This window comes from Felis catus, chromosome A1 (assembly GCF_018350175.1).
Source record: "Felis catus isolate Fca126 chromosome A1, F.catus_Fca126_mat1.0, whole genome shotgun sequence".
NCBI classification, from domain to species: Eukaryota; Metazoa; Chordata; class Mammalia; order Carnivora; family Felidae; genus Felis; species Felis catus.
This window is the reverse complement of record NC_058368.1, coordinates 15846256-15873023: the sequence shown is the minus strand read 5'-3', so window position 1 is coordinate 15873023 and position 26768 is coordinate 15846256. Positions and strand designations below refer to the sequence as shown.

The 26768-nt window shown below is 36.4% G+C and overlaps 1 long non-coding RNA gene across 3 annotated transcripts in view; it reads right to left on the bottom strand.

Annotated features, from left to right (window-relative positions):
• LOC111559720 overlaps window positions 1–26768 on the bottom strand; it is a 431348-nt gene that overhangs the window by 387999 nt on the left and 16581 nt on the right. For all 3 annotated transcript variants that reach the window (XR_006594110.1, XR_006594109.1, XR_002740846.2), the window contains exon 3: window positions 524–610. This is a non-coding gene — a long non-coding RNA (uncharacterized LOC111559720). The remainder of the gene's footprint in view (window positions 1–523; window positions 611–26768) is intronic.

Sequence of the window (26768 nt, the reverse complement as noted above, 5' to 3'; positions counted from 1 at the left end):
AGGGAAGTGTACTCCAAAATAAGGCAAATGGCATAAACGCAAGAAATTGGAATGTTCATGACCAGCTCCTAGAACAATGAAATGACAGATTTAGCTAGAATGAGAGGTAGGGGACTTATGTAATATTGATTGTATGTTTTTACCTAGCACTAAACTGGAAACTTGAAACATAACTCTGCCCTCAGAGAACTATAATCTAGTAAAAGGAGACTGATACCTAAAGAACTGTCCTAAAATTTTATAGGTGCTGTGATTGTGAGACATGAGGATACCAAGGAAGAAATCATCAAATCTGAGTGGATAGCTAAGGAAAGGCTTCTTGGGGAAAGTAGTGATTGAGTAAGTTCATAGAAAATACATTGGTATAATTAACCATGTACTCAAAGCCAGAGGCTGTTCTAAAATGTTATCTAAATGGATCTATATTGCAAGTTTAAAGCTCTTACAAGAAAATTCTACAACCTCTTGGTAGGCTATTACAACATTTAACAGCCTTTACTCTTACAATGTTCTTTTTACTTACCACATGAAGGTCCCTTTTCTTACAAAATTCAGCACAGAATATTTTATAACTTCCAGGTTAAGTTTCCCATGTTCATATCAACATTTCCTAAGAGTGAAAATTAAAGGGGAAAGATATGCTGCTTAAATCCCAATACAGACAACTTTAACTCAGTAACCCTGACACAAAAGAACACCTGATTTAGCCTCAGTGCTGGCAATCTATCTTTGTTTGCCTTCCTTGGGCTGCTATACAAATACAGAGAACAGTACTGCTTTGGGAAACAGGATTAACTAAAATCCAGGTGCTTAAAATATTACTCAATCCAAACATAAACACGCCAGAGTGTTTATGCATCAGTCGCTCCAAATACCCTTCACAGGCTATTTTATTTCCCACTTTAGTTTACTTATTGTAATCCCTTCTCTTCAACATACTCAGGAACCCTATTAAATGATAGCAAAGATTTTCTCTTTCTAGAATATGGAATCTCTCTCTTGCAATTGGCAGAACATAAACATGCTCAAATTTCTTTAAATTTTAAAATAATTGTATTATTTAAAACCAATTTCCCTGAACCTTCATTTTAATAGACATGGGGTATTCTTTTTCTTTTAATGCATGACCCAGCAGTCCCCAGTTTTCTTAGGGCACTCACATTAGTGGCTTCATGTGCTCAGAGAAAAGACCTACCCTTAATCTGATTTAGATCTCCTCCATTGTACTGATGTAGCATTCACACACACTATAATTATACTGAACTGTGAACCCTGATTTATTATCTGTCTCTTCACTACACTAAAGACTTACAATGTTTTATGTGAATCTCATCCATTCAACATGGATGGATAAATGGGTGGATGGATAGATCAATGGATGGATGGGTGAATAAAGAGACAGATGACAAACCTCATTTAATCTTTATAAGCAGAGATTTTAATTCAACTCTATAATTTCATGACTGCAAGGGCCATGCTTCTTTACTTTTTAAATTTGTTTTGAATTGGTTTTGAAGTTTATTTTTATTTATTTTGAGAAAGAGATGGAGAGCAAATTGGGGAGCAGCAGACAGAGAGGGAGACAGAATCCCAAGGAGGCTCTGAGCCATCAGCACAGAGCCAAAGTGGGGCTTGAACTCATGAACTATGAGATCATGATCTGAGCCAAAGTCAAGAGTCGAACATTTAACCGACTGTGCCACCCAGACACCATGCTACTTTAAATGTAGTATGTCTGCCATCTAGATGTCCTCTTTCCAAAAGTGTTCATGTCTTTTGCCCATTTCTTCATTAGATTATTTGTTTTTTGGGTGTTCAGTTTGATAAGTTCTTTATAGATTTTGGATACTAACCCTTTATCTATCATCTGAAAATAACTTCTTCCATTCAGTCGGTTGCTTTTTAGTTTTGCTGATTGTTTCCTTTGCAGTGCAGAAGATTTTATCTTGATGAGGTCCCAAGAGTTCATTTTTGCTTTTGTTTCCCTAGCCTCCAGAGGCATGTCTAGTAAGAAGTCGTTGTAGCCAAGATCAAAGACGTTGTTGCCTCTTCGAGGATTTTGATGGTTTCCTGTTTTACATTTAGAACTTTTATCCATTTTGAATTTATTTTTGTGTATAGTGTAAGAAAGTGGTCCAGGTTCATTCTTCTGCATGTCACTGTCCAGTTTTCCGAATACCATTTGCAGAAGAGACTCTTTTTTCCAATGGATAGTCTTTCCTGCTTTGTCAAAGACCAGTTGGCCATACACTTGTGGGTCCATTTCTGGGTTCACTATTCTGTTCCATTGATCTATGTGTCTGTTTTTCTGCCAGTACCAAACCGAAAATTGTCGAACAAGACATCCAGATGGCTAACAGACACATGAAAAGATGCTCAACATCACTCATCATAAGGGAAATACAAATCAAAACTATAATGAGATATCACCTAACACTTGTCAGAGTAGCTAAGATTAACAACTCAGGAAACAACATATGTTGGCAAGGATGTGGAGAAAGGGAAACACTTGCATTGCTGGTGGAATGCTGGTGGTGCAGTCACTCTGGAAACCAGTATGGAGGTTCCTCAAAAAATTAAAAATAGAACTACCCTAAAATCGAGCAATTAAACTACTAGGTATTTACCCAAAGGATACAAAAACGATGATTCGAAGAGACACCTGCATCCCAATGTTTATAGCAGCACTATTGACAATAGCCAAATTATGGAAAGAGCCCAAATGTCCATTGACTGACCAATGGATAAAGAAGATGTGGTATGTGTGTGTGTGTGTGTGTGTGTGTGTGTGTGTGTGTGTACATATACACAATGGAATATTACTTGGTGATCAAAAAGAATTATATCATGCCATTTGCAACAATGTGGATGGAAGTAGAGTGTGTTATGCTAAGTGAAATAAGTCAGTCAGAGAAAGAGAAGTATGATTTCACTCATATGTGGAATTTAAGAAACACAACAGATGAACGTAGGGGAAGGGAAGGAAAAATAAGATGAAAACAGAGAGGGAGGCAAACCATAAGAGACTCTTAAATACAACAACAAACTGAGGGTTGCTGGTGGGGTGTTGGGCGGGGAGATGGGCTAAATGGGTGATGGGCATTATTAAGGAGGCACTTGTTGGGATGAGCACTGGGTGTTATATGTAAGTGATGAATCACTAAATTCTATTCCTGAAATCATTATTACAGTATATGTTAACTAACTTGGATTTAAACAAAATTTTAAAATTAATAAAAATAAAATAAAATAATTTAAAAAGTAAATGTAATATGGTTTCTCTTTCATTCAACTAATGAACAAATATATGAATGAAATGAAATTAGTTACCCAACTAATATATAAACTATAATTGACTTTATTTGTACTTATAAAACATTGCAATATCATAAAAATCTGATGTTGCTTTCAGTTATTTTAGTAAACTATCTGGATTTAAAAAAGATATCATTTCGTTTTCTTTACCTAACCAATTATCCACCTATGCAACAACAACAATAACAAAAACTATTAAATATTGCCAGTTATATTCTTATACATCTGGGAAAAAAATATAGTTCAGAACATTCTTCTAAGTAGTTAAAATAAATATAAAGGTTTAATACTGATATGGGCTGGAAAGAAGAGATATACTTCCAAAAATAATTTCTGAGAACTTATTATATAGGGTGATAGTAGAGAATTTTAATACTTCAATTTTTAAGTAAGTGAAAAATACATTAGCTAAGTATTTAAGAAATTCCTAAGACCATTTTAACTAGACTTAAAGAATTTTTTTCTTTTTTTTTTTTAACGTTTATTTATTTTTGAGACAGAGAGAGACAGAGCATGAACAGGGGAGGGGCAGAGAGAGAGGGAGACACAGAATCTGAAATGGGCTCCAGGCTCTGAGCTGTCAGCACAGAGCCCAATGCGGGGCTCAAACTCACTGACCATGATATCATGACCTGAGCCGAAGTCAGACGCTTAACCAACTGAGCCACCCAGGCGCCCCAAGAATTTTTTTTAATGTATATTTATTTTTGAGACATAGAGTACAAGCGGTGAAGGGGCAGAGAGAGAGAGGGAGACACAGAATCGGAGCTCTGTGACTCCGAGCTGTCAGCACAGAGACTGATGTAGGGTTTGAACCCACAAACCATGAGATCATGACCTGAGCCGAAGTCAGCCACTTAACTGACAGAGCCACCCAAGTATCTCCATTTTAACTAGACTTAAACAGTTCAGCATGATTCAGATCAGGCCCAGGTGTAGATAATAATAAAAGGCTAGCTAAAATCCATCACCTCACATAGTTAAATTTTTTTTCTTGAAATTAGAAATGTTAAGATTTACTTTCTTAGCAACTTTCAAATATACAATATTATTAATATAGTCCTTGGTCTTATTGGTCCCACTTTATATACAGGTGAACTGACACTCAAAGTGGTCATGTTACAAGATGACATAATAAAGTAGTGCCAGAATCTAAACCCCAGATTATCTGGGTTTAGTTCACCAAAGTAAAGATGTGATTCTCAAAATGTATAAATTACTGCTATTTTCATACTCATTATTGTTTTGACATTATGTTCTGGGGCAGTAATTTACCATAATAGTTGTGTTACTTAAATTCAATTTCTCCCACTTGTAAAGAACAAAAATAACACATATCTACCTCTATCAGCATCTCTAATAAAAATTATTACTGTGATTAAATTGAAGAACTTCTTTGGACCCTCAAGGCCACCCATTCATTCAATAGCAGGAATGTTTCAAAAAAAGTTCCAGAGACAGCACTGGGAAGCAGACCTGTGCACAATCCCAGGGAGGAAACACAGCTGCAGATTCCCACAATAGCCACAGACATGCCTTAGTTCCTCCTCTCCTTTACTGTCATCCCCTTTTTCCATGCTTGGTTTCACTAGCATTTTTCCTATTGTCTTATTTTTCCTGTTTTACCATTTTAAGCAGAATATTGTATACAACTAAAGCAGCATACAAACTGAATTAAACTTCCAGGATACAGAAGTGTTTAAATCTGGGAAACATATAGTTTTAATATAGTGAAAATGGTTTAAAATGGAAAAATTATATTGCAAAATTATATTTAACCTTTTAAGACAACCATCATTTATATTTAAGAGACAAAAAGGTTTACCCAAGAATTCCTAATGACACCTCATTAACAAAGATTTTTCCACTCTTTTACAAAACTTAAGTCTAGATCCTTCATGAAGTCCAGTATGGTACTTATTATTTTTAAAACAAAGTCCTGACCTCTAGTGGCTAAATTGAATTAATTCAATAATTGAATCTACTGAATAATCCTAACATCAAAAAACAGACAGCTATTATAACCCCCCAATGTAATTCAGTAGGGAATATACAGTTCCACCTATGACATATTTGTAAAAAAAGAAAAAAAAGAAAAAAAAAGCTCAAACTTGAATCTGAATTAGCCTCTAGGTCTAACATAACAACCAGGTTAATGGAAATAAAAAGCTAGATAAACAAGGTAAACAATACCAATCTAGAATGTGGGAAATTCTACCACCTAAGATCCATTCTTTACAAAAAGAAGAAAGTGGTGGGAGAGAAAACCCTTACAGATTAAAAGTATCTTAAGAGACATACTATGTAGAATCTTAAAAACAAAAAAAAACGAATAAACAAAAAATAAAATCAGAACTATACATACAGAGAACATTCTGATGACTGCCACAGTGAAGTGGGGTAGGGGGATGGGCAAAATAGGTGAAGGGCAGTAGGAGATATAGGCTTCCAGTTATGGAATAAATAAATCAAGAGAATAAATGGCACAGAATAGGGAATACGGTCAATGATATTATAATAGCATTGTATGGTGAAAGATGGTAGTTGCACTTGTAGTGAGCATAAATAACATAAGATACAGACAAGTTGAATCACTACGCTATATATCTGAAATTAATGTAACACTCAAATATACATATGTATATATATATATATATATATATATATACATACATATATATGCATGTATCATCATGAACATACAAAAAAGAGACACACTAAACAAATACAATGTGTGAACCTTGTTTGGATCTTAATCTGAACAGATTTCCTTCTAAATTACAAAAACTAGGGAAATGTAAACTCTGTAATCAGATGACATTATGAAATTACAGTTTAAGACATGATAATTATGATTACTTTTAAATGATCTCTTAGATGTAATGAAGTATTTATAATTAGAATTTTTAAAATATCAGAGAATTATAAGAAAACTATAGATGCAAAGGCAGAAATGTGTTTGAGAAGATAATAATAGATCAAAAAGGTCATGGAGGTATGGGATAACATAGAGTTTTGTAGGGTTTTTAATGACTTTGGCTATGTGAAAGGGAAAGCCATCAAGAATATTTTTAGCAGAGGAGTAATATAATCAGGTTTAGGTATTAAATTCTTCATGGAAAGCACACTGTTGACAGGCAATGGTGGACACAGAGCAACCAGTCAGGAAGCTGTGGCCATTAGAGAGGATAATAAATGGTGGCTTGGACAGCACAGTGAGAAGTGGTCATGTTCTGTCATATTTCATAAGTAGAGCTGACAGGTTTACTAAATGTGAGCAAATGTGATTACATGTGACTATGAGAAAAAGAAAGGAGTCCAATATGGCCACAGTTTTCTAAGCTGATCTATTGGAAAGATGAAAATGCCATCAGGAAATGGGAAAGATAACAAGAGAGGACTTGGGGAATTTGAAGTTCAGTTTTTACCATGGTTTCCCTCCTTAGTTTTATTGAGATATAATTGACATATATTATATATATAATATTTTATTAGCTTAAGGTATACAACATAATAAATTTGATATAAGTATATATTGTGAAATGATCACCACAGCAAGTCTAGTTAACATTCATCACCTCACATAGTTACAACTTTTTTCATGAGGTGAGGCTTTTAAGACTTACTTCTTAGCAACTTCACGTATACAATACAGTATTATTAACCATAGTCACCATCCTGTACATTCCCAGAACTTATAATGTGAAATTTATACCTACTGACCACCTTTGATTATCTTCACCCATTTCTCTCACCCCCCTAACACCTCCTCCAGCAACCACCAATCTTTTCTGTTTCTATGGGTTCAGGTTTTTTTTTTTTAATTCCATATATAACTGAGGGCATATAGTATTTGCCTTTCTCTATATAACTGATTCTACTTAACATAATGCCCTCACGGTCTAAACATGCTGTGAATGGAAGGATTTCCTTCTTTTTTATTGTGAAATAATAACCCATTATAAATATACACCACATTTTCTTTCTTTTATCCATTGATGGACAGTTAGGTTTGTTTCTACGTTTTGGCTATTGTAAATAATTCTGCAATGAACATTGGAGGGGGTCAGATATACCTTCAATATAGTTATTTTATTTCCTTCAGAGATATGACAGAATAGAACTGCTCGATCATAAGGTGCTTCTCTTTTTAACTTTTTTAAAGGAAACTCCATACTGTTTTACATATGGCTGCCCCAATTTATATACCCACCAGCAGTACACAAGGATTCCCTTTCCTCTATACCCTCACCGACACTTGTATCTGTTGTCTTTTTCATGACAGCAACACTAACAGGTATGAGGTGATATCTCATTGTGGTTTTGATCCGGATTTCTCTGATTATTAATGATGCTGAGCATCTTTTCATGTACCTGTTGGCCATTTGTATGTCTTCTCTGGCAAAATGTCTAATCAGTTCATCTGACCATTTTTTTAATCATATTGTTTGTGGCGTTTTTTGCCAAGTTATGTCATGTCTTTATATTTTTTATATTAACCCCTTATCAGATATACGATTTGAAAATATTTTCTCCCATTTGATAGGTTACCTTTTCATTTTGTTGATGGTTTCCTTCATGTGAAGAAGTTTCTTAGTTTGATGTAGTCCCACTTGTTTACTTTTGCTTTTGTTGCCTTAGTTTTTGGTATCAAATATAAAAAAACATTGCCAAAACTGTTATCAAGGATCCAAGTCCCATGTTTTCTACTAGTTGTATGATTTCAGTTATCATGTTCAAATATTTAATCCATTTTGAGGTGACTTTTGTATATGGCATAAGACAGAGTTCCAGTTTCATTCTTTGGCATGTGGCTGTCCAGTTTTCCCAGCACCATATATTGAAGAGATTTTCTTTTCCCTGTTATATGTTCCTGACTCCTTTGTTGTAAATTAATTAACTATATCTGCATGGGTTTATTTCTGGGCTCTCTAATCTGTTCATTAAGATATGTGTCTGTATTCAGACCAGTATCATACTGTTTTGATTACTAATGCTTTGTAATATAGTTTGAAATCAAGATGTGTGATGCCTCCAGCTTTGTTCTTTCTCAAGATTACTTTGACTATTTGGGGTCTTTTGGGGTTCTATATTCCAAGATATTTTTTTTCTATTTCTTTGAAAAATGGCATTGGAATTTTGATAGGGATTGCAAAGAATCTATAGATTATTTGGGGTAGTATAGACATTTAAACAATATTGATTGTTCTCATCCATAAATACTATCTTTCCATTTAATTATGTCTTAAATTTCTTTTATTGATGTCCCTGGTTTTTAGTGTATAGCTCTTTACTGGCTTGATTAGACTTATTCCTAGTTTTGTGCAATTATAAATTGGATTGTACTCTTAATCTCTTTCAGATAGTTCATTTTTAGTGTATACAAAGATGTTGATTTTTGTAAACTGATTGTGAATCTTGTAAATTTACTGAATTTGGTTTTTTGTTCCAACAGTTTTTTGGAGGTATCTTTAGGGTTTTCTATATATAATATCATGCCACTACAAATAGAGACTGCTTTACTTCTTCTTTGATAATATGGATGCCTTCTCTTTTTCTTGTTTAATTGCTCCAACCAGGATGCAGTACTACACTGAATAAAAGTGACATGAGCATCTTTGTGTTGTTCCTTATCTTGGATGAAAAGCTTTTATACACACTACTGCATATAATGTTAGCTGTGGGCTTGTCATATACAGCCCTTATGATTTTGAGGTATGTTCCCTCTAACCCATTTGGATGAGAGTTTATATCATGATGCATGTTGAATTTTATCAAATTATTTTTCTGCATCTATTGAGATGATCAGAGAGTTTTTATCCTTCATTTTGTTAATATGATCTATCACACTGATTTGCAGATGTTGAACCATCCTTACACCCCTGGAATAAATCCCAATTGATTATGGTATATGCTACATTTAATGTACTATTGAATTGGGCTTGCTATTTTGTTGAGGACTTTTGCATCTATGTTCACTCAAGATATTGGCCTATAATTTTCTTTTCTTGTGTCTTTGACTGGTTTTGTTATCAGGATAATGGTGGCCTCAAACAATGACTTTAGGGGTATTCCCTTCTCTTCTATTTTTTGCATGAGTTTGAGAAGGATTTGCATTAATACTTCTTCAAAAATTAGAATTCACCTGTGAAGCCATCTGGTCCTAGATTTTCATTTGTTGTTAGGTTTATGATTACTGACTCAACAAACTTATTAGCAATTGGTCTGTTCATATTTTCTACTTCTTCACAATTCAGTTTTGGAAGATTATATATTTATATGGATTTATCCATTTCTTCTAAGTTGTCCAATTTCTGGGTGTATAATTGCTCATATTAATCTCTTATGGTCCTTTGTATTTGTGTGGTAGTAGTGGGAGCGTATCCTCTCTTATTTGTAATTTTATGTAATTGAGTCCTCTCTCCTTTTGCGTTGGTGAGTCTAGTTATTTTGGTTTCTTTGCAAAAGTCAGCTTTCAGTTTAACTGATCTTTTCTATTGTCCTTTAGTCTCTAATTCATTTCTTTTTGCTCTGATCTTTATTACTTCGTCCCTTCTACTAACATTGGGCTTAGTTTGTTCCTCTTTTTCTACTTTCTTGAGGTGTAAAGTTAGTTTTTTGGGGATCTTTCTTCTTTCTTAATGTAGGCACTTATTGCTATAAACTTATTACCTCTTAGAACGGCTTGTGGTGTGTCCCACAACTTCCAGTATGTTGTATTTGTTTTCATTTGTCTCAAGGTAGTTTTTTATTTCTCTTTTGATTTCTTTCTTGAGTCATTGATTGTTCAGTAGTATGTTGTTTAATCTCCACATACTTGTGAATTTCCCATTTTCTTCTTATAACTGATTTCTGGTTTATGCTATTGGCTCAGATACAATATTTAATATGATTTCAATCTTATTAAATTCACTAAGACTTCTTTTATGGCCTAACATCTGATCTATCCTGGAGAATGTCCATGTGCTTGAGAAAACTTATGTCCTGTTGCTTTTGGAAGAAATGTTCTGCCTATCTCTGTTAAGCCCATCTCGTCTAATAGGTAGGTTAAGTCATATGCTCTTTTATTGATTTTCTGTCTGGATGATCCATGTATTGTTGAAAGAAGGTTATTAAAGTCTTCTATTATTATATGACTACTTCTCTCTTCATGTCTGATAATATTTGATAAAATTAGGTGCTCATATGCTGAGTGCATATTTGCAAATGGTATATCCTCTTGTTGGATTGACCCTTTCACCATTATTTGCCTGTTATTACACTCTTTGGCCTAAAGTATATTTTACACAATGGAGTACTACGTGGCAATGAGAAAGAATGAAATACGGCCCTTTATAGCAACGTGGATAGAACTGCAGAGTGTGATGCTAAGTGAAATAAGCCATACAGACAAAGACAGATACCATATGGTTTCACTCTTATGTGGATCCTGAGAAACTTAACAGAAACCCATGGGGGAGGGGAAGGAAAAAAAAGAGGTTTGAGTGGGAGAGAGCCAAAGCATAAGAGACTCTTAAAAACTGAGAACAAACTGAGGGTTGATGGGGGGTGGGAGGGAGGGGAGGGGAGGTGATGGGTATTGAAGAGGGCATCTTTTGGGATGAGCACTGGGTGTTGTATGGAAACCAATTTGACAATAAATTTCATATATTAAAAAAAATAAAGTATATTTTATGTGATATAAATATAGCTACCCCTACTTCCTTTTGGTTTCCATTTGCATGGAATATCTTTTTCCAACCCTTCACTTTCAGTCTATATATGTCCTTAAGGCTGGACTGTCTCTTGTAGGCATTATACACTTGAGTCTTGATTTTTTATCCATCCAGCGACTCTATGTCTTTTTATTGAAGCAGTTTTTACCATGCTAAACTTGAAATGCGTATTAGATGTTCAAGAGGAGATATTGAGTCAAAAGTTCAGGGCACTAGTCCAGGTTTGACACATAAATATAGGAGTTGTTAAACTCTACCCCTAACTCTCCTTTGTCTATCTTAACCTCTCAAATTTCCTCACCTTTTAGGTTGGGCCATATGTAACTGCCATTTTTGTAAGTCAAAAATGGTAAAATATTAGCAATTTCATATAGCTCAACCAAATATAAAACAGGAAAATTCCTACCCTATTCCACAAGGTAGTTAAAATGTTCAAATAAGATAAGCATATATTAAAATTTACACAGTAAATGTTTAAAGACACTGTTATGAAAGAGCTTGTCTAGTGAAAAATTAGAAGAGGCATTTTCATAACTCAGAATTCATTCACATATAAAATATACATTTGAAGACAATTTCAGGTTATCCATGTGGAATCTGTTTAGGGAAGAGGCCTTGTAACCAGGAAAATGCATTCAGCAAATGTTGGGAGTGCTCACTGTGTGCCAACACAAAGCTACGCACCTATTTCGGCAACTGTTCTTAGACAATGCTGGGGAGATAAAGTCTGTCAAAACATGCTTTTTAAAGTAACCTAGTTGTGGGGCGCCTGGGTGGCGCAGTCGGTTAAGCGTCTGACTTCAGCCAGGTCATGATCTCGCGGTCCGTGAGTTCAAGCCCCGCGTCAGGCTCTGGGCTGATGGCTCGGAGCCTGGAGCCTGTTTCCGATGCTGTGTCTCCCTCTCTCTCTGCCCCTCCCCTGTTCATGCTCTGTTTCTCTCTGTCCCAAAAATAAATAAAAAACGTTGAAAAAAAAAATTAAAAAAAAAAAATAAAGTAACCTAGTTGAGACTAATCCAACTCCAGATCAATACCCCTAATTAATATACCAAAAGGTAGTCCAGTCTTGACCCAGGCCCTGCTGAAGTCAGTTTGAACTCAACTCAATTTGGGTAACTGGGTTAGACACTCTATATCTAGCAGCAATATCTTAGTTTGTATCATTTATTTTACCTTTGTTAACTAATCATTTTTAGGTCTACAGTTCCTAGAATGTGTCAAGGACTTACCCACCATCATCTCCATTCATTTCTTCACCTTTTCACTTGTTGTGGGTTCATTCCCTCACCTCCTTCAGATCTTTGCACACGTGTTAGTTACTCATGGAGTCCTTCACTGACTATACTTTTTAAAGATCAAAACCACTCCTCCCTATCTCTATCAGCACTCCTTATCCCCTCCCTCTCCTTGATTTATTCTTCTTCTTCATGGTATTCACTATCATCTAAGAAAGCAAGAATTTCTGACCTCTGGAAATTGGCCTGATGCTTATAGCTACACCATGGTGGTCTCTTGTTGGACATAAACAACTCACAGAATATTAACAATAGACAAGGACACTCAATTATAGAATTGTCCCTGCTTTCTGATAATATCAAATCCACAGCAAATTTCCAATTCATTAGGCCCTTCTCAAATTACCCAAATTAACCCTGTAATAGGTTCTGTCTAATCCTCTTACTGGGCCTCCCCACAGTTCCCCATGGTGACAGTTCTCCCTCACTGCAACAATAAACCCAAGTTGTTCAACTACAAGTGTGTTCCTGCTGGTCTTTGCCTGAAGGATGCTGACACATCTGTGTTCTTGTTTAGTTGTATAATGTCTGTCTCTCCCACTAGGATGTATCTCTATGAAAACATGAATTTTTGTCTTTTTGGTTACCACTAACATTCCCAGCAGTTAGAATCATTCCTGGTATATTACAGGCTCTCAATAAATATTGCTAAGTGAATGAATGAACACTAAGCACTAAGATTTCATCAGGCATTAGAGACACAAATGTGAATCAGAGTAAGTCCCTGAGATTTTCAGATTGGTGGCCCAGTTCCACCAATAATGGTTCAATAAGTTTGCCTGGGGAAAGGATGAAAGGGCACAGACAGTTAAGTTAAATTCTGCACTGGGGACTGGTATGTTACTCTGCTTTTAATTCCTGCTTTTTTGTGTGTTTCTTTGCTTTCTTTCATTATCAAGGCCATCCTTGGGAGAAAGTCAGACACATTTTTTTTGAAAACAGTGATGGCTAAAGGAAACTTGAGTTTAGACTCTGCCAGTGAAAACTGGACATGCTGTAGGATCTCATGCCAAGTCTATAAAATGGCCTCATTGTCATCATAATCCCAGACTTTAGCCTCTACTACAAAGCTAATGGCCAACTAATCTTTGACAAAGCAGGAAAGAATATCCAATGGAAAAAAGACAGTCTCTTTAACAAATGGTGCTGGGAGAACTGGACAGCAACATGCAGAAGATTGAAACTAGACCACTTTCTCACACCATTCACAAAAATAAACTCAAAATGGATAAAGGACCTGAATGTGAGACAGGAAACCATGAAAACCCTAGAGGAGAAAGCAGGAAAAGACCTCTCTGACCTCAGCCATAGTAATTTCTTACTTGACACATCCCCAAAAGCAAGGCAATTAAAAGCAAAAATGAACTATTGGGACCTCATGAAGATAAAAAGCTTCTGCACAGCAAAGGAAACAACCAACAAAACTAAAAGGCAACCAACGGAATGGGAAAAGATATTTGCAAATGACATATCGGACAAAGGGCTAGTATCCAAAATCTATAAAGAGCTCACCAAACTCCACACCCGAAAAACAAATAACCCAGTGAAGAAATGGGCAGAAAGCATGAATAGACACTTCTCTAAAGAAGACATCCGGATGGCCAACAGGCACATGAAAAGATGCTCAACGTCGCTCCTCATCAGGGAAATACAAATCAAAACCACACTCAGATATCACCTCACGCCAGTCAGAGTGGCCAAAATGAACATATCAGGAGACTATAGCTGCTGGAGAGGATGTGGAGAAACGGGAACCCTCTTGCACTGTTGGTGGGAATGCAAATTGGTGCAGCCACTCTGGAAAACAGCGTGGAGGTTCCTCAAAAAATTAAAAATAGACCTACCCTATGACCCAGCAATAGCACTGCTAGGAATGTACCCAAGGGATACAGGAGTACTGATGCATAGGGGCACTTGCACCCCAATGTTTATAGCAGCACTCTTAACAATAGCCAAATTATGGAAAGAGCCTAAATGTCCATCAACCGATGAATGGATAAAAAAAAATTGTGGTTTACACAATGGAGTATTACGTGGCAAAGAGAAAGAATGAAATATGGCCCTTTGTAGCAACATGGATGGAACTGGAGAGTGTGATGCTAAGTGAAATGAGCCATACAGACAAAGACAGATACCATATGGTTTCACTCTTATGTGGACCCTGAGAAACTTAACAGAAACCCATGGGGGAGGGGAAGGAAAAAAAAAAAGAGGTTAGAGTGGAAGAGAGCCAAACCATAAGAGACTCTTAAAAACTGAGAACAAACTGAGGGTTGATGGGGGGTGGGAGGGAGGGGAAGGTGGGTAATGGGTACTGAGGAGGGCACCTTTTGGGATGAGCACTGGGTGTTGTATGGAAACCAATTTGACAATAAACTTCATAAGAAAGTGAAAAAAAAAGAATCCCCTAAGAAATTTGGGGTGCCTGGGTGGCTCAGTCGGTTAAGTGTGTGACTTTGGCTCAGGTCACAATCTCGTGGTTTGTGAGTTCGAGCCCCACGACAGGCTCTGTGCTGACAGCTCAGAGCCTAGATCCTGCTTCGAATTCTGTGTCTCCCTCTCTCTTTGCCCTTTCCCCATTTTCTCTCTCTCTCTCTCTCTCGAAAATAAATTTAAAAATTTTTTAAGAAGAATCCCGAAAGAATTAGAAAAGAGACTTTTTAATTGAAATAAAATTTACTAACTTCGTAATAAAATTAGTACATTGAACTTAAAGGCTTAAAATATCTAAATTTACAAGTTTACACTTACAATAAATTGAAAATTCATTAAAAGACTGGCAACTGTAAATATCTTTTTCAAGTCCAAAATCTTCCCTCAAGAAAATTAATAATACAACAGACATTTCTCAGGGTTCTTTGCAAATACTCTTGGCTTACAACAGCCAACATACATGCTTCTCCTTTTCTTTAGTTTCAACTGTCAAAACCTTTAGGCCTATTATTTAAAAATCAGTAATTTTAATTTAGGGAATCTCTTAAAAGTGTGGTGGGTTTCAGACATGGTAAAGGCTGTGGTGATCTAGCCAGGAATTGTCCCAGGCATCCGTTAGCAATGCTGTTAGCCTATTATCCTCTGATTGCAATCATGCTTATTTTAGGTAAACTTTAAAGAAGACATATGGAATCTGGACTTTTTAAAAGAGAAAAATTTGTTCAAAGAAAATACTGATATAGTACTGACTATTCCACTTTGTGCCACAAGATGTCACTTATACATCAGACAATTCTCCATGTATAATAGAAACCATTTGAATTCTTTTCAGTAAACATTTTTTGAGCCCTAACATGCTTCTCAACCTCCAAGGGCTTTAAACATCACAGAGGAAAAGATGTGTGCTCAAGTAGCTAAGTATAATGCATGGTGCATACGATGCAATGCTGGAAATATGAACTGTCAAAGCAAAAACTGCCCCAAGGTTAAAAAGGTAAGGAAGACTACATACAAAGCTACTGAAATAAATACGAGAGATCAGGACACAGTCAGAACTCACCTTCTCTGAAACAAAAAATGGGAGAGTTGTTTTAGAGGTGTTTTCAGTATTTTGTTATCATGGGTAAATACACATAAGATAAAATTTACTATTTTAACCTTTTTTAAATAAACAATTCAGTGGCATTAAGTACATTCACAAATGTTGTGTAACCACCAGCACTATTTCCAGAAACTTTTCATCTTACAAAATGGAAAGTCTATATCCATTAAGCAACAATTTCCCATTCCTCCCTCCTCACAACCCCTGGTAAACTGTTCTATTTTCTGCCTCTATGAATTTGATATTTTAGATACCTCATTAAGTGGAATCATAGAATAGTTGCCCTTTTGTGTTGAGCTTATTTCACTTTGCATAAGATGCTAGGTCCATCTATGTTAGCATATATCAGAATTTCATTCCTTTTTCACACTGTATGTTAGACAATTTGGCAAATTATATACATATAAAAAAGAATTTCATTCCCTTTTAAGGCTAAAAAAATACTCCAGTGTATGCAAACACCATATTTTGTTTATTTATCTGTTGATGGATACCCTAGTTGTTTCCATCTTTTGGCTATTGTGAATAATGCTACTACGAACAAATATGAACAATGCCGTGCAAATATCTGTTAAAGTCTCTGTTTTCAATTCTTTTGGGAATATACTTAGAAGTGAAATTGCTGGATCACATAGTAATTCTGTTGAACTTTTTAGGGAACCACTATACCATTTTCCATAGTAGCTGTACCATTTTACATGCCCACCAGCAATGTGTAAGGAGTCTCATTCCTCCACATCCTTGCCAATATCTTCTATTTTCTTATTTGTACCTGTGAGGTTTTTTTTTCCAATCAGGATAAGCGTACTCTTTAATCTCCATCACCTGTTTCACCCAATCCCCCCACCCACCCCCTCTCTGGTGACCACCAGTTTGTTCTCTACAGTTAAGGATCTGTTCATTGGTTTTTCTCTTTTTTTTTTTTTTTTTTTTGCCTTTGTTCGTTTTCTTTCTTAAATTCCACATATGAGTAAAATCATATGGTATTTGTCTTTCTCTGACTTATTTCACTTAGCATTATACTTTCTAGCTCCATGTAAATGACAAGATTTCATTCTTTTTTATGGCTGAGTAATATTTCATTATATATATATGTATATATGTGTATATATATATATACATATATATATGTGTATATATATATATATATATATATATATATATATATACCACTTCTTTAACCCTTCATCTATCAATGGACACTTGGACTACTTCCATAATTTGGCTATTATAAATAATGCTGCTATAAACATAGGGGTGCACGTCTCCCTTTGAATTAGTATTTTTGTATTTGGGGGGTAAATACCCAGTAGTGCAATTGTTGGATCATAGTTCTATTTTTAACTTTTTGAGGAACCTCCATAGTGTTTTCCACAATGGCTGCACAAGTTTGCATTCCCACCAACAGTACACAAGGGTTCCTTTTTCTCAACTTCTTTGCCAACACTTGTTGCTTCATGTGTTTTTGATTTTTGCCATTCTGAGAGATGTGAGGTGATATCTCATTGTAGTTTTGATTTGTATTTCCCTGGTGATCACTGATGTTGAACATACTTTCATATGTCTTTTGGCCACCTGTATGTCTTCTTTAGAGAAATGTCTACTCATTTCTGTCCACTTTTTAATTGGATTTTTTTGGGGGTGTTAAATTGTAAAAGTTCTTTATATACTTTGGATATTATACCTTTATCACATATGCCATTTACAAATATCTTCTCCCATTCCATAGGTTGCCTTTTAGTTTTGTTGAGTCTATCCTGTGCAGAAGTTTTTTAAAGAATGTTTTTAAATATTTATTTATATGAGTGTGTGTGTGTGTGTGTGTGTGAGAGAGAGAGAGAGAGAGAGAGAGAGAGAGAGAGAGAGAGAGAGAGCGCGCAGACAAGGGGCAGAGAGAGATAGATGAAGACAGAATCTGAAGCAGGCTCCAGGCTCTAAGGTGTCAGCATAGCCCCAGCGTGGGGCTTGAACTCATGAGCCATGAGATCATGACCTGAGCTGAAGTCAGACGCTTAACCAACTAAGCCACCCAGGTACCCTGTGCAGAAGTTTTTATCTTGATGAAGTCCCAGTAGTCCATTTTTGTTTCTCTTGCCTCAGGAGACATATCTAGAAAAAATGTTGCTATGGCCATTGTCAAAGATGTTACTGCCTGTGTTCTCTACTAGGATTTTTATAGTTTCAGGTGTCAGATCTAAGTCTTTAATCCATTTTGAGTTTATATCTGAGTACGGTATAAGTGGTCCAGTTTCATTCTTTTGCATGTTTCTGTCCAGTTTTCCCAACACCATTTGTTGAAGAGACAGTCTGCTTCCCATTGGATATCCTTTCCCCCTTTGTCAAAGATTAATTGAACATATAATTGTGGGTTTATTTCTGGGTTTTCTAGTATGTTCCATTGATCTATGTGTCTTTTTTTAAATTTTTTTTTCAACGTTTATTTATTTTTGGGACAGAGAGAGACAGAGCATGAACGGGGGAGGGGTAGAGAGAGAGGGAGACACAGAATCGGAAACAGGCTCCAGGCTCTGAGCCATCAGCCCAGAGCCCGACGCGGGGCTCGAACTCACGGACCGCGAGATCATGACCTGGCTGAAGTCGGACGCTTAACCGACTGCGCCACCCAGGCGCCCCGTATGTGTCTTTTTTTAAATGCCAGTACTATACGGTTTTGATTACTACAGCTTTGTGATATAACTTGATGTCCAGAATTGTTATATCTCCAGTTTTGTTCTTTTACAAGATTGCTTTGGCTATTTATAGGATTGTTTGTTCAAGTTCTGTGAAAAATGCTGGTGGCATTTTGATAAGTATTGCATTAAATATGTAGATTTTTTGACAGTATAGGCATTTAAAAAATATTGTTCTTCCAACACATCAGCATGGAATGTCTTTCCATTTCTTTGTGTCGTCTTCAATTTCTTTCATCAGTGTGCTATAATTTTCACAGTATATAGGTCTTTCACCTCTGGTTAGATGCATTCCTAGGTACCTTATTCTTTTTGGTGCAATTGTAAATGGAACTGTTCTTTTATTTCTCTTTATGTTGCTTCATTATTGTTATATAGACGTGCAACAGATTTATGTATGTTAATTTTGTATCTTGCAATTTTACTGAATTTGTTTATCATCTCTAACAGTTCTTTGGTGGAGTCTTTTAGGTTTTCTATATATGGTATTAAGTCATCTGCAAACAGTGAAAGTTTTACTTCTTCCTTGCTGATGTGGATGCCTTTCATTTCTTTTTGTTTTCTGCTGTGGCTAGGACTTCCAGTGCTATACTGAATAAATGTGGTAAGAGTGGACATCCTTGTTTTATTCCTGATCTTAGCGGAAAAGCTCTCAGTTTTTCCCCATTGAGTATGATGTTCACTGTGGGGTTTTCATACATGGCCTTTATTATTTTGAGGTATGTTCCCTCTAGACCTACTTGTTGACGGTTTTTATCATCTATAGATGTTATATTTTGACAAATGCTTTTTCTGCAGCTATTGAAATGATCATACTTTTTTTTTATCCTTTCTCTTATTGATGTGATATATCACATTGGTTAATTTGTGAATATTGAGTCACCCTTGCATCCCAGGAATAAATCCCACTTGATCATGGTGAATGATTTTTTTAATGGATTGTTGGATTCGGCTTGCTAGGATTTTGTTGAGGGTTTTTGTATCTATGTTCATGAGAGATATTGGCCTGTAGTGGCCTCTTTTTTGTAGTGTCTTTATCTGGCTTTGGTATCAGGGTAATACTGGCCTCACAAAACGAATTTGGAAGTTTTCCTTATTCATCTATTTTTTGGGGGGGAGGAATAGTTTGAGAAGAACAGGTATTAACTCTTCTTTAAATGTCAGGTAGAATCTGCCTATGAAGTTGTCTGGTCATGGACTTTTGTTTGTTGGGAGTTCCTTGATTACTGATTCAATTTCATTACTGGTAATCAGACTACACAAATTTTGTATCTCTTCTTGCTTCAGTTTTGGTAGGTTATATGTTTATAGGAATTTATCCATTTCTTCTAGGTTGTCCAATTTGTTGGCATATATTTTTTCATAATATTCTCTTACAATTGTTTGTATTTCTGTGGTATTGGTTACTTTTTTCTCCTCTCTCATTTGTGATCTTGTTTATTTGGATCCTCTCTCTCTCTCTCGATTTTTTTTTTTTTTTTTTTTTTTTTTTTTACTATGGCCATACCACCTTGATCTCATCTGTGATTTTATTTGGGTTCTCTTTCTCTCTCTCTCTGTTTTTGTTTTCGTTTTTTTTAATGAGTCTGGCTAGAGGTTTATCAATTGTGTTGATCTTTTTTTTTTAATTTTTTTTTCAACATTTATTTATTTTGGGGACAGAGAGAGACAGAGCATGAACGGGGGAGGGGTAGAGAGAGAGGGAGACACAGAATCGGAAACAGGCTCCAGGCTCTGAGCCATCAGCCCAGAGCCCGACGCGGGGCTCGAACTCACGGACGGCGAGATCGTGACCTGGCTGAAGTCGGAAGCTTAACCGACTGCGCCACCCAGGCGCCCCTGTGTTGATCTTTTAAAAAAATCAGTTCCTGGTTTAATTTATCTGTTCTACTGATTTTTTGTTTTGTTTGTTTTGTTGTTATTGTTTTACTTTCTGTATCATTTATTTCTGCTCTAATCTTTATCATTTCCTTCCTTCTGCTGGTTTGTGGTTTTATTTGTTGTTCGTTTCCTAGTTCATTTAGGTGTAAGGTTAGGTTGTTTATTTGAGATTTTTCCTGCTTCTTGAGGTAGACCTGTATTGCTACAAATTTCTCTCTTTGAACCATTTTGCTATACCCTAAAGATTTTAGATCAATGTGTTTTTATTTTCACTTGTTTCCATGTAATTTTTTACTTCTTTGATTTCTTGGTTGACCCATTCATTGTTGAATAGCAGTAATGTAACCTCCATGTATTGGTGTTTTCTCCACTTTTTTCTTGAGGTTGATTTCTAGTTTCAAGTGTTGTGGTTGGAAAAGATACATAATAGAACTTTTTGAATTTGTTGTGGCTTGTTTTGTGGCCTAACATGGGATCTATTCTGGAGAATGTTCCATGTGTGCTTGAAAAGAATACGTGTTCTGCTGTTTCAGGATGGAATATTCTAAATATATCTGTTAAACTCATCAGGTCCAATGTGTCATTTATAGCCACTGATCCCTTGTTGATTTTGTTTGCATGACCTATCCATTGATGTAAGTGGAATGTTAAAGTCCTCTACCATTATTGCATTACTATCAATTACTTCCTTTATTCCAACTTCCAACTATTAAGTTGCTTTATGTATTTGGGTGCTTCCATGTTGGGTGCACAAATATTCACAATTGTTATTATTTTCTTACTGGATTTTTCCCTTTATGATTATGTAATGTCCTTATTTGTCTCTTGTTAAAGTCTATGTTTTAAAGGCTGTTTACAAATATTGCTATCCTGGATTTATTTTCACTTACATTTGCATGAAAAATGTTTTCCATCGCTTCACTTTTAATCTGCATATGTCTTTAGGTCTGAAATGGGTCTCTTGTAAGGCAGCATATAAATGGGTCTCACTTTTTTATCCTTCCCATCACCCTATGTCTTTTGATTGCAGTGTTTAGTCCATTTATATTCAAAGTAGTTATTTTAATGTTTATTTTTGAGGGAGGGAGAGAGAGAGAGAGAGAGAGAGAGAGAGAGAGAGAGAGAGAGAGAGAATGAATGAGTGGGAGAGGGGCAGAGAGAGAGGGAGACACAGAGTCTGAAGCAGGCTCCTGGCTCTGAGCTGTCAGCACAGAGCCTGATACAGGGCTCGAGCCCATAAACTGCAAGATCATGACTGGAGCCAAAGTCGGATGCTTAACTGACTGAGCTACCCAGGCACCCCTACATTCAAAGATTATTGATAGGTATACACTTATTGCCATTTTGCTGTTTTAGAGTTGTTTTTGTAGTTCTTTTCTGTTCCTTTCTTCTCTTGCTCCCTTCTGTCGTGATTTGCCGGCTTTCTTTAGTGATATACTTGGATTACTTCTCTCTCTTTCTCTTTCTTTTTGACATCTATTACCAGTTTTTGATTTGAGATTACCATTAGGTTTACATATAACATTGTATGCATATAGCAGTCTCTATTAATTTGATGGCTACATAAGTTTGAGCCCATTCTAAAAGCACTAAATATTTACTCTTCTCCCCATCACTCAGGCATGGTGCCATGCCTTACTTTCTTCTCTTTTGTGAACCCTTTGTCTGATTTTTATAGATATGCTTAATTTTGCTGTTTTTGTGCCTCCTACTTTCTTACTCTTACTTAAGGTCTTTTCTTTCCATTCAAAGAATCCCCTTTAATATTTCTTATAGGGTGGGCTTGGTGATGAATTCCTTTAATTTTTGTCTGGGAAAGTCTTTGTGCCTTCTTCTATTCTAAGTGATAGCCTTGCTGGATAGAATATTCTTGGCTGCAGATTCTTTCCTCTCAGCATTTTGAATATATCATGTCAATCCCTTCTGGCCTGCAAAGTTTCTTCTGATAGTTTTATGAGGTTTCCTCTGTATGTAATTGTTTTACTTTCTCTTGCTGCTTTTAGAGTTCTCTTTTTATCATTATTTTCTGCCACTTTAATTACTATGTGTCTTGGTGTGGACCTCCTTGGACTGAATTTGTTGGGGGCTCTCTGCCTCCTGGATCTGGATTTCTGTTTCCATCTCCAAGTTAGGAAAGTTTTCAGCTCCTATTTCTTCAAATCAATTTTCTTCCCCCTTTTCTCTATCTTCTTCTAATGGGATCCCTAGAATTCAAATGTTAACACTTGTGGTCACTGTGTTCCCTTAATCACTTCTCAGGTTTTATTATTCTTTTTTCTTTCTTTTTCAGCATTATTTTTTCATTACTCTGCCCTCCAGGTCACTGATACATTCTTACACTTCCTCTAGTCTCTTACTTATTCCCTCTGGTATGTTTTTAATTTCAATTATTAAGTTTTTTTTATCTCTGGTTCTTTTTTATGTTTTCTACCTCTTTGTTGAGGGTCTCACTGATGTCTTCTACTCTTTTCTCAAGTCCAGTGAATATCTTTATGACCATTACTTTAAATTCTCAATCATTCATGTCACTCATTTCTGTTTCATTTAGCTCTCTTGTGATTTTGTTCTTTTCTCTCATTTGGGACATAGTCCTCTGCCTCTGTCTCCTCATTTTGTCTACCTATCTGGATATGCTTCTATGTGCTAAGAAAGTCAAGTATGTCTCCTGCATTTGAAAGCAGTGGCTTTATGAAGAAAAGCTCCTACACTGCCCTGCAGTAACAATGTCCCTAGCACTTCAGGGATGTCTCTCTCCTATGTATGTTGTGTGCACCCTACCATTGTAGCTAAGGCACATTTGCCTTCAGTCCAGTCATCTGCAATGGTTCTTTCACCTGATATAGGTAGGGTTTGGTCTCTGTGTTATTAATGGGCCAATATGGGGTTGCCTTGGGCTTTATTTGTGTCAGACTAAGCATCTACCAGAGCTCCAGTCACACCTAACTGAAGAACACTCATCCTGTTTGTCCTCAGAACCTTTATTCATGGGAGGGGTCTGCAGTCAGACCAGATGTCTGTCCCCTAGCCAACTGCTGGGGCCACAGTCAAACTGGTTCTCTTACCCCCTCTCCAGGGCAGGAGTGGCCTTCCACAGACTCTTGCCAAGGGTGTGCTAGATGGGGTGGGCCCATAGGAAAATATGAGGGTGTGGCACAGGTATTAGCACAACTCTGCTGTGGGAGGAGACCTGGAGCAGCTTTGGAAAACTCCTGCAGAGGCCAGGTTGGAGGGGGCAGGTCTGAAAGAGAGGGCAGGGGCAGGGCATGTGGTTAGCAAGCTAGGTAGAAAAGTGTTAGCACTGGTTCCCACAGATATATGAAAGCTGGGGGCAGGGGAGGGAAATGGTGGCTGTCAGATCTTTTATCCTTGAAGAAGTCTCCTAATGATCCCTGCCCCTCCAGCACATTTCCTAAGATTAGTAAATAAACCTTCCCCTATACCCCACGACTTTTTCAAACTGCAGCTTCCATGCTATATCTCAGTGGGGCTATTTGTTATACTGCTTTTTTTTTTTTAATTTACATCCAAGTTAGTTAGCATAGTGCAATAATGATTTCAGGAGCAGAATCCAGTGATTCATCACCTATATATAACACCCAGTGCTCATCCCAATGATGTTCTCCTTAACACCCCTTGCCCATTTAGCCCATTCCCCCAATGAAAACCCCTCCAGCAACCCTCAGTTTGTTCTCTGTATTTAAGAGTCTCTTATGTTTGTCCCCCTCCCTGTTTTTATATTGTTTTTGCTTCCTTTCCTTATGTTCATCTGTTTTTTAATCTTAAATTCCATATACGAGTGAAATCATGTGATATTTGTCTTTCTCTGACTACTTTGGCTTACCATAATACACTATAGTTCCATCCACATTGTTGTAAATGGCAAGATTTCATTCTTTTTGATTGCCAAGTAATATTCTATTGTATATATACACCACACCTTCTTTATCCATTCATCAGTCGATGAACATTTGGGCTCTTTGCATACTTTGGCTATCGTCAATAATGCTGCTATAAACATCAGGGTACATGTGTCTCTTCGAAACAGAACACCTGTAACCTTTGTATAAATACATAGTAGTGCAATTCCTGGATTGTAGGGTAGTTCTGTTTTTCATTTTTTGAGGAACCTCCATACTGTTTTCCAGAGTGGCTGCACCAGTTTGCATTCCCAACAGCAGTACAAGAGGGTTCCTCTTCCTTCACCTCCTTGCCAACATCTATTGTTGCCTGAGTTGTTAATATTAGCCATTCTGACAGGTGTGAAGTGGTATCTCATTGTGGTTTTGATGTGTATTTCCCTGATGATGAGTGATGTTGACCATTTTTTCATGTGTCTGTTAGCCATCTGGATGTCTTCTTTGGAAAAGTGTCTATTCATGTCTTTTGCCCATTTCTTTAATGGATTTTTTATTTATTTCGTGTTGAGTTTGGTAAGTTCTTTATAGATTTTGGACACTAACCCTTTATCTGATATGTCATTTGCAAATATCTTCCCCATTCCACTGGTTGCCTTTTAGTTTTGCTGATTGCTTCCTTTGCCATGCAGAAGCTTTTTATCTTGATCAGATCCCAATAGATCATTTTTGCTTTTGTTTCCCTTGCCTCCAGAGACATGTTGAGGAAGATGTTGCTGTGGCCGAGGTCAAAGAAGTCTTTGCCTGCTTTCTCCTCTAGGATTTTGATGGCTTCCTGTCTCAATTTTAGGTCTTTTAACCACTTTGAGTCTACTTTTGTGTATGGTGTAAGACAGTGTCCAGGTCCATTCTTTTGCATGTTGCTGTCCATTTTTCCCAACACCATTTGTCTTGATTCTATTAGATATTTTTTTGTGCTTTGTCAAAGATGAGTTGGCCATATGTTTGTGGGTCCATTTCTGTGTTCTCTATTCTGTTCCATTGATCTGTGTCTGTTTTTGTGACATACTATCTTGATGATTACAGCTTTGTAATACATCTTGAAGTCCGGAATTGTGATGCCTACAGCCTTGGTTTTCTTTTTCAGGATTCCTTTGGCTATTCAGGATCTTTTCTGGTTCCATACAAATTTTAGGGTTGTTTGTTCTAGCTCTGTGAAGAATGCTGGTGTTATTTTGATAGGGATTGCATTGAATGTTTACATTGCTTTGGGTAGTTATCAATGTTTTAACAATATTTATTCTTCCAACCCATGACCATGGAATGGTTTTCCATTTTTTTGTGTCTTTAATTTCTTTCATAAGCTTTCTATAGTTTTCAGTGTATAGTTTTCAGTTCTCTTTGGTTAGGTTTATTCCTCGGTATTTTATGGTTTTTTGGTGCAATTGTATATGAGATTGATTCCTTGATTTCTCTTTCTGATGCTTCATTATTAGTGTATAGAAATGCAACTGATTTCCGGGCATTGATTTTATATCCTAAGACTTTGCTGAATTCATGAATCCGTTCTAGCAGTTTTTTGGTGGAATATTTTGGGGTTTCTACATAGAGTATTATGTCATCTGCAAATAGTGAAAATTTGACTTCCTCCTTGCCAATTTGGCTGCCTTTTACTTCTTTGTGTTGCCTGACTGTTGAGGCTAGGACTTCCAACACTATGTTAAATAACAGTGGTGAGAATGGACATCCTTGTCATATTCCTGACCTTAGGGGGAAAGCTGTCAGTTTTTCCCTATTGAGGATGATTATCAGTGGTGGGTCTTTTGTATATAGCTTTTATGATCTTGAGGTATGATCTTTCTATCCCTACTTTATTGAGGGTTTTTATCAAGAAAGGATGTTGTATTTTGTCAAATGCTTTCTCTGCATCTATTGAGAGGATCACATGGTTATTATTCTTTCTTTTATTAATATGATGCATCACATTGATTGATTTGTGCATATTGAACCAGCCCTGCATCCCAGGTATAAATCCCACTTGATCATGATGAATAATTATTTTAATGTATTGTTGGATCCAGTTGACTAGTATCTTGTTGAGGATTTTGCATCCATGTTCATCAGGGAAATTGGTCTGTAATTCTTTTTAGTGAGGTGGTTTTGGAATCAAGGTAATGCTGGCCTTGTAGAATGTGTATGGAAGCTTTCCTTTCATTTCTATTTTTTGGAACTGCTTCAAAAGAATAAGTGTTATCTCTTTAAATATTTGGTAGCATTCCCCTGGAAAACCATTCAGGCCTGGATTCTTGTTTTGGGGGAGATTCTTTATTATTAATTCAATTTCTTTACTGGTTATGGGTCTGTTCAAGTTTTCTATTTCTTCCTGTTTCAGGTTTCGTACCTTATACATTTCTAGGAATTTGTCCATTTCTTCCAGATTGCCCAATTTATTGGCATATAATTTCTCATACACTCTCCTATTA